This window comes from Onychomys torridus, chromosome 14 (assembly GCF_903995425.1).
Source record: "Onychomys torridus chromosome 14, mOncTor1.1, whole genome shotgun sequence".
NCBI lineage: Eukaryota > Metazoa > Chordata > Mammalia > Rodentia > Cricetidae > Onychomys > Onychomys torridus.
This window is the reverse complement of record NC_050456.1, coordinates 43976805-43992454: the sequence shown is the minus strand read 5'-3', so window position 1 is coordinate 43992454 and position 15650 is coordinate 43976805.

Here is a 15650-nt window from a genome sequence, read left to right as displayed (position 1 = left end):
CTCCATATGAAGTGTCTTCAGTGCCCATCCTCCTCTCTGAAGTAAATCAGTGCTGCCAGGAGCAGACATGTCTCACTGTCCAGAAAGTCTAAATTTTAAGAATATTTTAAATGCTATATTCTGTAGACCTTTGAAGTGTTTGAAGATTACATGTCTATCTGAAAACTTAACATGACTATAAGTTTGACTATCATAGAAGACTAATTGATCTGTATTTCTTAATTATCCATTACAATCTAAATGAGTTGTATAAATACAACACCTCAAACGAGAGTAGAAATATATATACAGTATAACAAAATTAACTTTAGGTTTGTATTAATAGACTAAAATCTATACCAATGTAAGACATTTTAAACAAGTTGTTGTTCTTTAAAAGTAAGTTCATTAATCTACCCTTTCATCCTATTATATCTATATCATATGCCTTTTTTTTTTCTTTAGAAAGAGATCACATTTATAATCAACCTGATTTAAATAAAAACCAGAGGGCTCTTCTGATTTGGGACAGAAGAATCTTTTAACCTTTTCTTTTAGCAATATGCCTAGGTTTAGAGTAGGAGTGAGCCAATTCCATCTCTAAAGCCAGCTTGATAATTTTGAGAATTTGGACGTAGTTTTTCTTACTACTTCCTACTGGAGTGGGGCACTATATCTTATGGGGACACAAAGAAAATTTTAGGATTATGGAGTAGTCCGTGAGGGTAAACCTATGAGCTAGTTGCCTTGAAACCATTCTGGATGTTGGATCATCTGGGCCATGGTGTCATCAGAGACCTTTCAGGGGGTCTTGGCTGGTCAAACCTGATGTATCTTAATCTGGAACAAATCCACAGCCTCTTGCTTTCTGTGGAAACAAAAGCAGAGACTCTTTTCCAAAGCAACATATCCTTATATCCAAATTTTGAAGTCAAGGTACCTTTAAAATTTACATATTTGTTTAACTTAACGGCTTTTACGATCAAATCTTTTTTTGCAGTTAAAAATCCCAAAGACAACACAAACCAGATTCTCGGTGTAATATCTATCTTTGTAAGACTGAAACGCTGCTGTGGCTGCTGGCTCCGCCCACCTCAGCTTTCCCAAAGTGGCGGTGGTACAGTTTACCACCGGCTCTGGGACTGGAGCCATGTGTACCATCAACTACCAGAAACAGTTCTATCAAAGCAGCGCATAGACAAGAAACTTTTTTTTTTCTTTTTCTCTTTTTTTTAACTAGCAAAGGCTAAATCCACCATGCAGCAGAGTAAAGTGCCGCTTGTAGATTCCTCATTCCAGCCACACTGCAGGTCAGACGCACACGCCAGGAACCCGCCATAGTAGCTCAAACTGGCAGGCTGCCACTAATTTGAGTGAGACAACTAGGAAGCTGTTTTTAGTTCTGCTTTAGAATCTTTTTTCTCAGGTTTTAGGTGGAAACTCTTGTCAACATGTTGGGTGCCATTTGTAGTTGGAGACCTTCTCTCCAGGTGCCACCAAGCCCTGTTAGTCCAACAACCCACTCATAAAATAAACACACAGACATTTATATTATTTAAACTGCTTGACCATTAGCTCAGGCCTACCATTGTCTAGCTCTTACTCTTATATTTAGCCCATTTCTATTAATCTATACTTTGCCACGTGGCTCGTGGCTTACCAGTACCTTACATCTTTCTTGTCATGGCAGCGGCTGGCGGTGTCTTCCCTGCCCCAGCCTTCACTTCCCAGAATCCTCCTCCTCCTTGTCCCACCTACCCTACCTGCCTGGCTACTGGCCAATCAGCACTTTATTTATTTTAACCAATCAGAGCAACACATTTGACATATAGAACATCCCACAGCAGCTTCCCTGTGCTTGTACAGTATGTGACAGTTAGGTCAGAGAAACTGCCACCTCTCTCTTCTCATTTATCATTTGTTTGTTTTGAGAATGTTCTTTAAAAAGATCTCCTTATTAGCTGCTTTGAAATATACATTTACTTGTGTTCTGCCAAACTCATCCTCCCACGCCATAGAACACTAGAAATGATTTCTCCTATCAAAAGGCACCCCTATACCCATTAACTCTCCTCTCTCTTTTCCCCACCCTGTCTCAAGTTCAGGCAAACACTGTGCTGCTGGGACCAGGTTTCTGCTCTGATGTGAGTAAATAGAGAAGGCAGAGAGAAGAGATATGGTTTTTAGATAAGAGTGCTTAAGATGGGTTCTGGAGAGAGAGCTCAGCAATTAAGAACACTTGCTGCTCTTCCAGAGGACCCAGGTTCCATTCTCAGAACTCATATGGCAGCTCACAAGTACAAACAGTTTAATATAGTTTATTGAACATGTAAATAGTCTTAGTTGTGGTTTTCAACCAAAGGGCTAAACCATTTGGTCTATGACTTCAAGTTTGTTGTATCTAATGTGGAGAGAAAGACAGACAGACTTTAAAATAGAGATTGTTAGGTCAAGGAGCTATGAGAGTCTTGAGGAAATAAGCTTGGGCCAGTATCAGCTGAGCACTAAGCTATGGACTCTTGATTTAATTAAAAACCATTTGTCTTTCCAGAAGGTCTTGTCCATCCTCATGGGTTTCCATCACCTTGTGTGTAGATAGCACGGTTGTTTTCTCCATTATTCTGAGTTCTCAGAAGGCTACTTGTGTGTCTACATGTGAGTGGACATTTCTACCCAAAGACTGGCATTGCTCATCACCTGCACACAGTGCTCTTGGTGGGCAGAAGAGGGCACTGGATCCCTTGGAACTAGAGCTATGTCTGTGCTGGGAATTGAACCCTGGTTCTCTGGAAAAACAGTCAGTATTCTTAACCATTGAACCACCTCTCTGGTTCCTAAGTTTGCATTGTTTATAAGTCAAGGTGTACTAAACTCGCCTGCCCTCAACTCTATCTTCCCAGCTCTTCTGACCACTGCTATAGCCATCAACCTAGTTAGCAAAGCCACACTGAACCTCTGAAATGCTTTCTCTTTTAAGGTAGATCATATTGAGTTAACCTCTCAACTGGCGTTCAGTTATTCTCTTCCATAAGAGAATAAGCTTTAGCAAAGTATGATACTGTGAGATGGTCCTTCTGTACACTGTGAATGTGTGGTGCTCTCACTGGTTGATAATAAAGCTGTTTTGGCTCATGGCAAGGCAGGATAAATTTGGGCAGAAGAATCAAACTAAGAACTCAGAGAAAGAGGGGTAGAGTTGGGGAAGATGCCATATAAGAAGCCGGATGCTGGAGGACCAGCCATGGACCATATGGCAATAAATAGATGAAAAGGAATGGGTTAATTTAAGTGTAAGGGCTAGTAAATAATAAGCCTGAGCCATTGGCCAAACACTTATAATTAATAAGCCTCTGTGTGGTAATTTGGGAAGCAGCTGCCAGGTATTTGGGAGTTGCTGGCTGGACAGAAACTTCCATTTACAGCATGGCATTCTCTCTATTTCACTCATGTCCAAGTCCTGTGACTCTGGGCCAAATATTTTTCAACTCTTTTAAATGGTTTTTCTTGCAATTTACTCCTCCATTTCCAAGTGGTACACCTTTACTACTTCTTTTTGATTTATACATTTTAGATGTTGCTTATAGACTTTGTGTTATGGGAAACAAGAGAGCATTATAAACCAGGGCATGGAGGTCTGACAGGCCACCGTCCATTCCATTTCCTTGTCATTCTCCATCAAATGCCATTCCACCCTGGCTCCAGTTTGGTAGAGGACCGAGAAGAAACAGATGAAGTATGCACTTTTTTGAGAGCTTGCATGTGTGAATATTTCTGTATTATACACTCGTGGTCAGTTGAGGCCTTGGCTGGGTGTAAAACTCGGAGATGAAAGCCATCTTCATTGGAATTGTGAAAGGATTGGCCCATACTACTTTGAGGAGGAATGGTAGGAATAAGTACTCTTTACATTTATCCCATCTTCTTGCCTATATAGAGGCTAATTTCACTCCTCGCCCTTGTGCTATAGTTTGAATTAGAAAAGTCTCCCACAGGCTCATGTTTTGATTGCTTATTTCCCAGGTGATGGTACTATTTTGGGAGGCTAGGCAACCTTTAGGTGGTGGGTTCTATTTGGCCAAAGTTAGTGGGTCTTTGAAGTCTAATAACTGTTCTCTGGTCTGACTCATCTGTTTTCTGGTCTGATATGTTCCTACTGCAACTAACTACTTTGATGAGCTTTCTTTACCATGGACTCAAAACAAAACATATCTCCAAAACCATGAGCCAAAATCAACCTTCCTTTAAGATTTTTTTAACAAGGCATTTGGTCACAGCAATGTAAGGTAATCAATACAGCTTGTTTCCAGTTAAAACAGAGTCTTTAGAATAAGCTAAAGCCAGTAGGATGTGGATGGGAATCATGTACCAGGCTTCCATAGCTCTCTGAATGTCCTCTTTCCTTTCTAAGGTGGTCAAGACCACATGAGGATGGATTCCTTGTCTTTCACATTGCAAAGCCTTGTTTACCGTTTCTGCTGACTGTGAGTAATTCCATTGTGTTGTGTCACAGAGATTTCAGGACTGATAGCTGTTAGCTGATCCTGGTTGATGAGTAAGTCTCAAGCCAGTATATCCCTCTGTAGCCCAGGCTGGCCTCAAACTAAAGCTAATAATCCTCTTGCCTTTGTCTCCTGAATTAGAGGTATGAGCCATGGCTGGCAAGTTCTGTTCCATTCTGACCCTTGTTCCCTTGTAAACTATTTGTTTCCCATGTGAAGATGGATGTGATGGCCGCACATGTTCCTGGAAGAGGAAGAGGAGACTCCAGATGGAGAGAGCACTGTAAGCTAGGGCACAGTGGTGTGTGAACATAGGGGATGCTGGAGGAACAGGGACATTTAGCCAGGAACTCTGTCTCCCTTCCTTCCTTCCTTCTTCCTTCCTTCCTTCCACTTATCCATCCTCCCCTTCTTTCTATTTTTAACTTTAATTTTGTTTGTTTTTAATTTTTTTTATTTAAATTTTTTTGAGACAGGGTTTCTCTGTGGATCCCTGACTGTCCAAGAACTCACTCTTGGGCAGTTTCTTCATATATAAAATAGAAATAATAGTATGGCAATATTATTATGAAGAATGAAAGAGAATGCTGCTTAATAATTGGCTTGTATTGGACACAGAACAAGACTAAAAATTTGAGCTGTTATTATTGTTGTTGTTGTTATTGAGCATGGGTTAGTATAGGCTGATGTTTGGTTGAAAGGATTTGTTTTAAGCCCTGCAAATGTGTGTTGTACTGTGCTCTGTAGACACTAGAATATTAATTTTAATACACAGATAGAAGCAAAATCCATTTAAGTACCTTTGTTTAGTTTTTCTTAAACATCTCATTTTCAAGGGACAGGTGATTTTCTTGTAACCCATTACAGGACTACCTTGAAGAACATGCCAGAAACCTACCCACCAGTTCTTGTTGTTATTAAGTTGATGTGGTTTGAAAGATCATTGTAATTTGCCACTTTTAATCCCCCAAGGCTAAAGGGAGTCAATCTGAGTCAGCCATTTTCCTCTCCTAACATGTCTTAGCTGCTGTGCTTCAATCCCCCCAGGAGGCATTTGAACACAGGCACAGGAGCATGGGCTCTTGGGGCTGGCTGGAAGGAACCTTCAGGAAATTCCCACCTAGCCCTCTTGCTTTCCGAATAAACTCTACAAGGCTTGAAGTGGCCGGTGTCTGATTTTCCTGCTGGTCAACAGTGCCCCTCTGGCAGGGTCGCTCGTGTTCAGGGACAATAAGTAATCAAGTTCCATCCCTTGCTCTGAGCATGGAAATAATAGGAAAAGAAGTTGCAGGAATCTGATGGGATGAGATAAAATGTTGGCTTTCTTACTAAGAGAAGCTAAATTGGATTGTACAGCTAGATAGGCAATCAAACAAATAGCACTTGCCCCGAATTGAACCCCTATGCTCCACAGTCTAGTGACTGTCTTCCCCACAGCCCTTCTTGCCTTTCCCTCTGGCCAGCAGATCTGATCAATAGCTCTCAAAGCAGAAAATGCCAGGTACCAGCCAATGGGATTAAGGAGGAAGTCCGTGGGGACTTCCATTGTATCTCTTCCTCTTGAAAAAGAGAGATACCGGGCTGGAGAGATGGCTTAGTGACTAAGAGCCCTGGCTGCTCTTCCAGAGAACCAGGGTTTTATCCCCAGCCCCCACATGTTGGCTCACAATTGTCAGTCACTCTAGTTCCAGTGGATCTGACACCCATGTCTGATCTCAGTGGGTACTGCATGCACACACAGGCAAACATACATAAAAGTTAAAAAAAACGAACAACCACCACCACCACCACCAACAACAACAACAAAAACAGTGAAGAGAGATGCTTGCATTGAGATGCCTTCTTCTCTTCTTTCTCCTCCCTTCTGTTTTGAACACAGTGGCTTGAGGGAAGAGCCTTGTCCCAGAAGACAGCCGAGTAGAAAATGGAGAAAGAAGGACCTGGCTCCAGATGACACTGTTAAATGGCATTCTCTGTGTGGGATCTTCTTATTACTGAAAATTAAGAGGCTTCTACACCCTTTTATGGCTTGTGCTTGGAACTTAGCGTGGATACCACCCTAGCTGAGAAATCTACCAGAAAGTAAGAGAGACTTGGAGTAGAGTGCCAAGGGGGGTGGTGTGTGTGTGTGTGTGTGTGTGTGTGTGTGTGTGTGTGTGTGTGACAAGCATTTTATTTGTACCAGCTATGGGAAAGTGTGAATGGAGGTAAGTTCTTTTCACCCACTGATAGCATTAAAGGGAAAGATTGGTTTGGAGCCTAAAAGTACAAGTCTTAAGATTTTTAAAAATAGAGGCACAAAGCTGGGCAGTGGGGCACACACCTTTAATCTTAGCACTTGGGAGGCAGAGGTAGTTAGATTTCAGCCAGCCTGGTCAACAAAGTGAGTTCCAGGACAGCCAAGAATGTTGCACAGAGAAACCTTGTCTTGAAAAAACCGAAAAAAAAAAAAATGGAGGCGTGAGATTCATAATTATATGTGATAAATGGAGCTGAACTCTCTGTTGGTGTTCTCTCTCTCTCTCTCTCTCTCTCTCTCTCTCTCTGTCTGTGTGTGTGTGTGTGTGTGTGTGTGTGTGTGTGTGTGTGTATTCTGATAGTGTTTCTAAAGCCTTCACACTTGGCTCAGTCTGCTGCAGGCCTCATCGATTTTCAAGACAATTTAGAAAATAGAGCATTAACAACAGCGCTGGGCATGCTTGAAATATGCCTCTTATTTCCAGGGTCCTGGACCTGAGCAATGCCAAGAGGATGACGCTAGTGATTAGATCTTGAGGCACAGTAATTTCATTATGAAGTTTCCTTCTTTCCTTTGCCCCAAGGGGAGAGGATTATTGCAATTATGTCACCATCCATCAGGCTGTCAGAGAAACCCAACTCCCTTTCCCCAACAGAGCTAGAGGAGAGCAAAGCGATAGCAACAAATGGTGGGCTGTCAGTCCAATCTCATTTCCATGCTCTTCATATTTTCTGAAGAGGAAAATACTTCATTTTCTCCTCCTTAGGTAACTGATAAGTCATAGAACCCAACCAATTGGAGGCAGGTACTCAGAGGCAAGAGGCAGATGTGTGTCCCACCAACTCACATGGGAAAATCCTATTCAGATCTGAGGTTCAAGTCCTGTGATAGGAAGGGAGATAGGAGATATGAGGCTGGCCCTGTTGCCCAGGCCAATGCCTCCAGGGTTCTGGTCACCTAGGTGTGTCTACTCACATATGGTCAACTCCAAACTCTTGGCATTTCATGAGGACATCTTACTGACCCGCCAAATTCTCATTTAGATATGGAACCAAATCTTGGTTGCCTGACCATTCACTTTCCTGGAAACATTTGTCAAACTCCGTGAGGACTGATACAATTTTTAAGTTGGGAGAAAATGGGCATAAATTCTCCATTAGCATTAGACATTTCTATGTGTACTTAGCTGGCATGGCTTACTCTCCACAGACACTGGAGATGAAAGCATGAACAGAGGAATCTAGCATCACTACTTAGAGCTTAGAGTTCAGTAGGAGCTAGAGGCAAGTGGGATGTTGGCCTTGCAGGGGAGGTACTTGGCTTAAGAAGCATGGGTGGAGGCCGGCGGTGGTGGAACACGCCTTTAATCCCAGCTCCCGGGAGGCAGAGCCAGGCGGATCTCTGTGAGTTTGAGGCCAGCCTGGGCTACAGAGTGAAATCCAGGACAGGCAGCAAAACTACATGGAGAAACCCTGTCTCAAAAAACAAAAGACAAAACAACAACAACAAAAATCAACAACAACAGCAAAAAGCATGGGTGCCATGGGCACCCATCTCACACATGGGAGGGTCAGGAAGGGCTGAGGAAAGAAAGCATCAACAAAGCCACTGCCCAGAGGATGAGTAGAGGGTGGAGCAGCAGTAGCTGAGGAGAGGAAGGGGCCAGAGTGGGGAGAGATGAGGATGGGGAGAGGTGGGGGCTGTGGTAAGAACCCCGTCATGGGGTATGTTTCATACTAAGTTATGAGGACCAGTGAAACTAGAACATGCAGGGCAGGGTGAGACGGAGAGAAGATCTTTCTAGCTACAGTGAACCAAGAAGGGAGAGTCAGGCACCAGGAGGACGGTCATCAAGGGTTCTGAATTAGGCAGTCTGGGGTGTGAGTGTGTGTGCATGGACAAGGGGTCTGAACTAGTTAGTCTGGTCAATTCTGACGTATATGTCTGAGGGGTGTGTGAATGGTCAAGTGTTCTGAACTAGTTAGTTGGGGGTGTGCTGAACAGGGTTCTGACTAGTTAGGAATGGTCAAGTGTTCTGAACTAGTAGTCGAGGATTGTGAAGAAGGTTCTGTAGTTAGTTGAGAGGTGTGTGTATGTGTGTGTGTATAGGGATCTACCACAGGTAGGTGTCTACAATGAATATTCAGTGATATTCTTTACAGAAATGGGTGATGCAGGATGAAGCAAGTGGAATGGAGTCTGGAAGATAATGAATTGTCTTTGGTAGGCAACGGTGCTGGACACCCATGTACGGAGAGGTAGGCAGTGAAGGACCACTGTCTGGACTTTACAGGTGAGTGTTCACTCTTCAGGCTGTTTCTGTGTGTGCTGTGTGTGCTGAACCTCTGTTCTTCTCTCTTCTGCCTCATAATCTTGGATTAAAGACCGTTGCTTTGCTCCATTCTTGAGTTTACACCTCCAGTCTCTGGCCGGTGTTATGGGGCTTGGATCAGTGGGGGGATGGGTATCACTGATCCCAGAATCCGGAAGCCAGAGGCACAGACAGAGAAGGTCTTCGTCTTAAATATCCTGCTGGTGAATCACTCCCAGCTGTCATGACTTCATGACCTTTTACTGTTTTCCTACCCATCAGCCTCTGCCTGTCTGGCCTGGGGTGCTGAGTTTTTCGCTTGGATGCTTCATGATGAGACTCCCCCAGTGTTTTTGATTTTTATTAGTTTCTCTTCTCTGGAGTTGATTATTATTCTGGCTTCATCGTTCACGGAATGTCAGGGCTATCTCGACTTGAGAGGCATTTCTATCTCTGATTCAGTCTGACGCATCTCTTCAGCTGCGATTCAGCCAGCTACAAAGGCACATTTCAGAGCACGAGCCTCTCAGATAAATCATTTAGTCTCAGCAGATCAGAAATCATGGTTCTGGATAAATAAGCATTTTGGTAAATTCTTTAAAAAAAAAGTATCTTTCCCATGGGCTCCTTGCTACCTTATATTTAGAGATCTAGTGCGTGTGTGCCAGTGGCCTAGGCTCAGCTGACAAAGATTCAGCTATTTGTCCTTAAAAAAATTTTTTTTTTAATTAAAGTTCTTTGACAGTTTCCTGTATGCAGTGAATTTCAGTTGTTTTCACCGCCACTACCCCCACCCCCTCCTGCTGACACTCAATAAGCCTCCTTCCTCCATTTTTTTGTTTTTTTGTTTGTTTTTTGAGACAGGGTTTCTCTGTATAGCTTTGGTGCCTGTCCTAGATCTCACTCTGTAGACCCAGGCTGGCTTTGAACTCACACAGATTCGCCTGTCTCTGCCTCTTGAGTTCTGGGATTAAAGGCATGTGCCACCACCACCTGGCTTCCTTCCTACTTTTAAACCATTTTGTGTATGTATGTGCGTGTGCATGCGTGCGTGCGTGCGTGCGTGTGTGCGTGTGTGTGTGTGTGTGCGTGCGTGCGTGCGTGTGTGTGTGTGTGTGTGTGTGTGTGTGTGTTACCCATTGAGCTGAATTAAGGATGCTCACATAAACATGAGTGGGGTGTAATTTCCTGGAGCATGGACAACTTGTCAACAGTTACAGCCCTAAAGAAAATGGTACCCTCTCCCCTAGTAACCATGAACTGCGGTCTTTCACAGAGGGGCTCCCTCATGCCCTCCCCATCCATGATGAAATCTCAGCAGGTCTAGTCTGATGAAGGTCACCACAGCCACAGTGAGTTTATAAGTGCCATGGTCGGAGGACATCTTTTGATTGCATACCGCCTGATGCTCTGGCTCTTACATCCCTTCTCTGATGTTCCCTGCACCTTGGAGGAGGTGGCACGAGTGTCCTGTCCCATCCACCATCACGTATTCTTGGTCTTTAGGTCAGTTATGAGCATGTGCGTTGGCCTCAGCCAGCTATAAGAAGCGTCTCTGACCAAGGCCCCAGGCTTTGGTTATTTCTTTAAGGTGGAGCCGGTATCACCCTCGCTGCAGGCTGTGGTTTCTCACTGGACAAGTGTCTAAAGCTACCCATGATGGTCAAAATCGGCAGGACTTGAATCCCAGTTCTCTGCCTGTGTGGCGGGAAGGCTGTGGCTAATTCCCTTAACAGCTTTGGGCCTTGGTTTTCTTGTAAAATTTGCTATTAAAACTTTGTAGGCTATTGGAAAATGAGTAGATAAGTCACAGGAAGAGGGTTTAGACAATTAAACATTCCAGACACTGTCGTCATGGTTGCCCCTCAGGTAGCTCTGAGCCCTTGTGCTATGGTGAGCTTGAATGTGATTGATGTTCTGTGACCTATAGGGTGCCAGACACGTAGCATGAAAAAACCAACCCACAAATACTTGTCAAAAATTACATATTGAGCTGAGTGGTGGTGGTGCATACCTTAAATCCCGACACTCAGGAGGCAGAGGTAGGTGGATCTCTGTGAGTTCGAGTCCAGCCTGGTCTACAAAGTGAATTCCAGGACAGCTAAGGCTATACAGAGAAATCCTGTCTTGAGAAACCAAAAACCAATCCCACCCCCTACTCCCCCCCCCCAAAAAATTTGAAACATAAGCGTGTTGGGTTAAATAAATTCAATTTTATTTCTGGCACTCCAGTATCTGGGTCAGTTATTGAAATTAATTTCTCCATTTCACTTCACCTCTACAGTATGGCTGCTAGAAGCCTCCTTATCATGCCTGTGCACTTGAATTCTGTCTCTGTCCATGTCTCAGCTTAATGGGGTGTATCCTGAATGACATCTATCAGCTGAAGCCTGAAGTGAAGCTGCCTCCTCCCCATGGTCAGTTTGCTCCAGCCCTTCCAGTCACTTTGCCCTACAGGAGCACCCAGACCACACCCTGCCTGTTGTTCTCATCCTCAGGAATTCTAAGCTGGGAGACAGTTGAAACTCACCATGTTCTCTGCCGTTTTGTCTTTAGTGATCCCGTCAACAGATGGTTTCAGTAATTAATTTAAATAATTGTCACCCAGGCAGTGTTGCAATCCTTGAGGAAATGGCAGGGGAAAGGAAAGAGACCCTCATTTACGTGGCGTTTCCTTGGCCTGGAGTGAATAGCTCCCTCTCCCCTGCTACCTCCCACAGTGTCTTGTTTTTGTCTTTATTATTTTTATTTGTGTGTATCGTGTCTGTGTGTATGTATGCACACATATAACTCATGTATTGCATGTGACTATGTGTGTGTATACACACATATAACTCAGGTGGGGATCTCCACAGAGGCCAGAGAGGGTCAGATTATATATTGGCATCTAGATGACTAGATTCCTAATATAAAAATCTCCTAAGAAATTAATATGAAAAAGGTCAAAGCTGCAACTGAAAAGTGAGAAAAGGATTGTGAGCCATGCCAAAAAAAAAGAAAGAAAAAGAAAGAAAGAGAGAAAGAAAAAGAAAAAGAGAAGTATAATGTAGTCAGAAGTTTTACTGTGTCCCAGTTGGCTGGCGGTTGGGACAGATCTCTCCCACTCGCATCCCCCAAGGAAGCACATAGAGGCTTTTATTAATTATAACTCCTCAGCTCAGGCTTATTACTGACTAGCTCTTACACTTAAATTAACCCATAATTCTTATCTATGTTTAGGCACGTGGCTTGCTACCTTTCTCAGTTCTGCCTTCACATTTTGCTTCCTCTATGTCTAGCTGGCGACTCCTGACTCCTCTTCCCAGAATTCTCCTTGTCTGCTTATCCTGCCTATACTTCCTGCCTGGCTACTGACCAATCAGTATTTTATCAACCAATCAGAACAACACACATTCACAGCATACAGAGTGACATTCCACAGCAATGTAATTGGATCTTCAGTTTAGTAAGATACTAGAATTCATTCATAAAAACTTCAAATACCACTGATAAATAAATGGGATGCATCTGGAGTAACAAATGCTCTTCCACATGAGGGTAAGTGTGTTGATAGGTGCAATACTAAGATAATGCTTTGACTGTCTATCCAGTTGCATTCTAATTCCACATGGCAATCCCAGTTCCTGGATTTTTTTTTAATGTGGGAATCTATAAGGGTAAATGATTCATGCTTTATGTGTTTTATTTGAGAACTTTATTTAAATAAAATTCTTGTCTATAAGATTGCGTAATAACTGTAATTCAACCATTCCACGTAGTACTGTGCATTTCTTGCATTTCCCATGGTTATCTAAGCCGAGAAGGTGCCTTGAGAGTCTTGGATGCTTCATGGGTTTCCTGAGTCTGTGAAGTTTCTGGTGAGTTTCATGAGCCTGATGGCTTCCCTGTTCCCTCCAGCAGGGGATGTTTTAATCCCAAGGAACAGCTGCACATCACCAGGTTCCCAGATTTATTCATAACTGCACCACATGTACTCATTGTAACTGTAACACTCAGGGAGATGCTCAATAAAACATGGAAGGAAAGAGAAAGTGCCTGGCACACAGTAGGCTCTTGATTCATATCTGTGAGTTGAGGAGTGGAGAAAGTGCCTGGCACACAGTAGGCTCTTGATTCATATCTGTGAGTTGAGGAGTGGAGAAAGTGCCCGGCACACAGTAGGCTCTTGATTCATACCTGTGAGTTGAGGAGTGGGGAAAGTGCCTGGCACACAGTAGGCTCTTGATTCATACCTGTGAGTTGAGGAATGGAGAAAGTGCCTGGCTCTCCTGTTCTCTTCTCGACAGACTGGCACACTCGCAAAGACTATGGGGCCAAGACCAGGAATCTTTTTTGAATACAGCCAATATCTACCAAATAGAGTTCTATTGCTTCAAAGCGTAGCTAACAACAGTCTTGCCATTGTCTGTGAGACTTCTTGTGGGATTACAGAGGAAGGGCTCAGGGACCCAGAAGCCTTGTGGACTCATGCCAAGGAGAATACAGGACGCACTTGCCATAAAGAATGCCTCTTTGTGACTCATTAAACTCCTCTCTGTTCCTCTTGGGTAGACATGGGCCTGCCGTGCCCTGCAGAGCCACGACATCCAGAAGTGGTGGAGTCAGGCGGAAATAAAAACAATTCACTTCAGCCCTTAAATGACGTGACCCTTAATTCAGAATCAATCTGTGGCCGTCGACAGATACTTCTTTCAGATGGGTCTGGAGAAAGGCTTGACTTGCCCCAGTAAAATCAGACACAGGCTTCATTATTTTTAGTCTTGTTAAAAGACGTTACCATAGCAACGACATCATCATCTAGGACAAATGTTATCTCTTTGAGTCAATAACACTAAGAGCTGTCCCACAAATATCTAGTGTTGTCAGAAGAAGAAGTGACTTTCCAATAAAATTAATTTCTTCTAAAAGTCTTCACTATTCTTCTTCATTTGTGAGCCCAGAAGTTTCCTTCCTCACAAATAAGAGATAGGAAAAGCAATATACAACTTTGTAAGGGCCAAGGCTGACCTGGGTTATATCTATTTGAAAGAAAGTGATTGATTCTATTAGTTCCTTAAACCATGTAATTTCATTTGTGGCTTTTAAATCACCAACAGGAGGCACAGCAGTAATTAATTTGACCCTTGGGCAGAGTATATGTATTCTGAGAGGACAGCAGGGGAGCCACATTGGAGCGTGGATGCTTCTGACCTCTAAGATGCCTTTTTAAGGGATAGAGGAGGCAGCTTAGTCCCTGTGGAGCAGGATGAATGCTCAGAACATGCTGCCTGTCCTAGCCAGCTTGACTATTTACATAGACTTATAATAGGCTGATTTTTTTTTTTTTTTTTTTTTTTTTTAGGTATGGTCACCTGGACCTTAAGGGGTTAAACAGACCCTTCAATTTTACCTTCTTCTTGGGCCAAAAAAGTGTAATAATTATGATGTTGGATCAAAGCACCACAGGTTGACTGGGGGAAGTGAGCTGAGCTCCCCTACCCCTGCAGGATTCTGGTTCTGAATGCTGCTGAGACCTCACAGCTCCCAAAGATTTGCCTTTTCTAGCCTTATACTCTTTTGCACCCACCCCTGTGACATTTGATGTCTTTGGAATCAGGATATACCTTATATTTCTTGGCATGGCCCAGTGTTTTAATTTCTTGGTGGTACATGATGCATTTCCCCGGAAGGAGAGAGAAGTGACATTCACTGTCTACACACCAAGTAGCAAGCACAGTGAGAAGCAATGTAGAGACATAATTCGATTGAATCTTTAAAATAGTATTTATTTATTCTACTTTTTTTTTTTATGTGTATGTCTGTCTGTCTGTATACACCACGTGTTTGCCTGGTGCCAGAAGAAGTAAGAAGAGGGTGTTGGGTCCATGGATAGGTAAGCTTATAAAGAAAGAGGGTATTATGATTTACAGTTCTGGAAACACACAATTAAGGGGCTGCATCTGGTGATGGCCTTCTCAGCCAGGAGTCCTGAGATGACAGAGCATCTCAGGGCTGGAGACAGGTGGTGCCCATGCAGGTGTATGTATGCCTTCTGGTTTTTCCTTCTTCCTATGAAATCAGTAGGATTCAAGCTTGAGGTCTCCACCCTGGGGACCTTATCTAACCACTTCCCTAGGGCCCCTCCTCCTCCTGTTCTTTTCTCAGTATCATACCATTTATAAAGACAAGAAAGTCATTATAGACTAAATCCATCATCTCACAGATGACATGACACAGGTCCCTCAAGGGCTTGGGAGCATTTGAAAAAATCTGTATTTATTTTTATCTTATGTGTATGGGTGTTTTGCCAGTATGCATTCTTGTGTACCATGCTTATACTTGGCACCCAAGGAGTTGAGAAGAGGGAACTGGATCATCTGGAACTGGAGTTACAGGTAGTGGTGAGCCACTATGTGGGTCTGGAAACCAAATCTAGGTCTGCTGCAAGAGTAGCAAGTGCTCTTAATCACTGAGCCAAGTCTCCAGACCACTTGCTGGTTTGTTTTTCCATCACTGCATACCTGGTTCCTTCTATGAACTAGGCAATACAATGAATTTAGTGAATGACTCTGATGAGGTTCTTGCCTTCATAGATGTTATAAGTAAATAAAAAATAAACAAGCAAACATACACACAAAGAAGG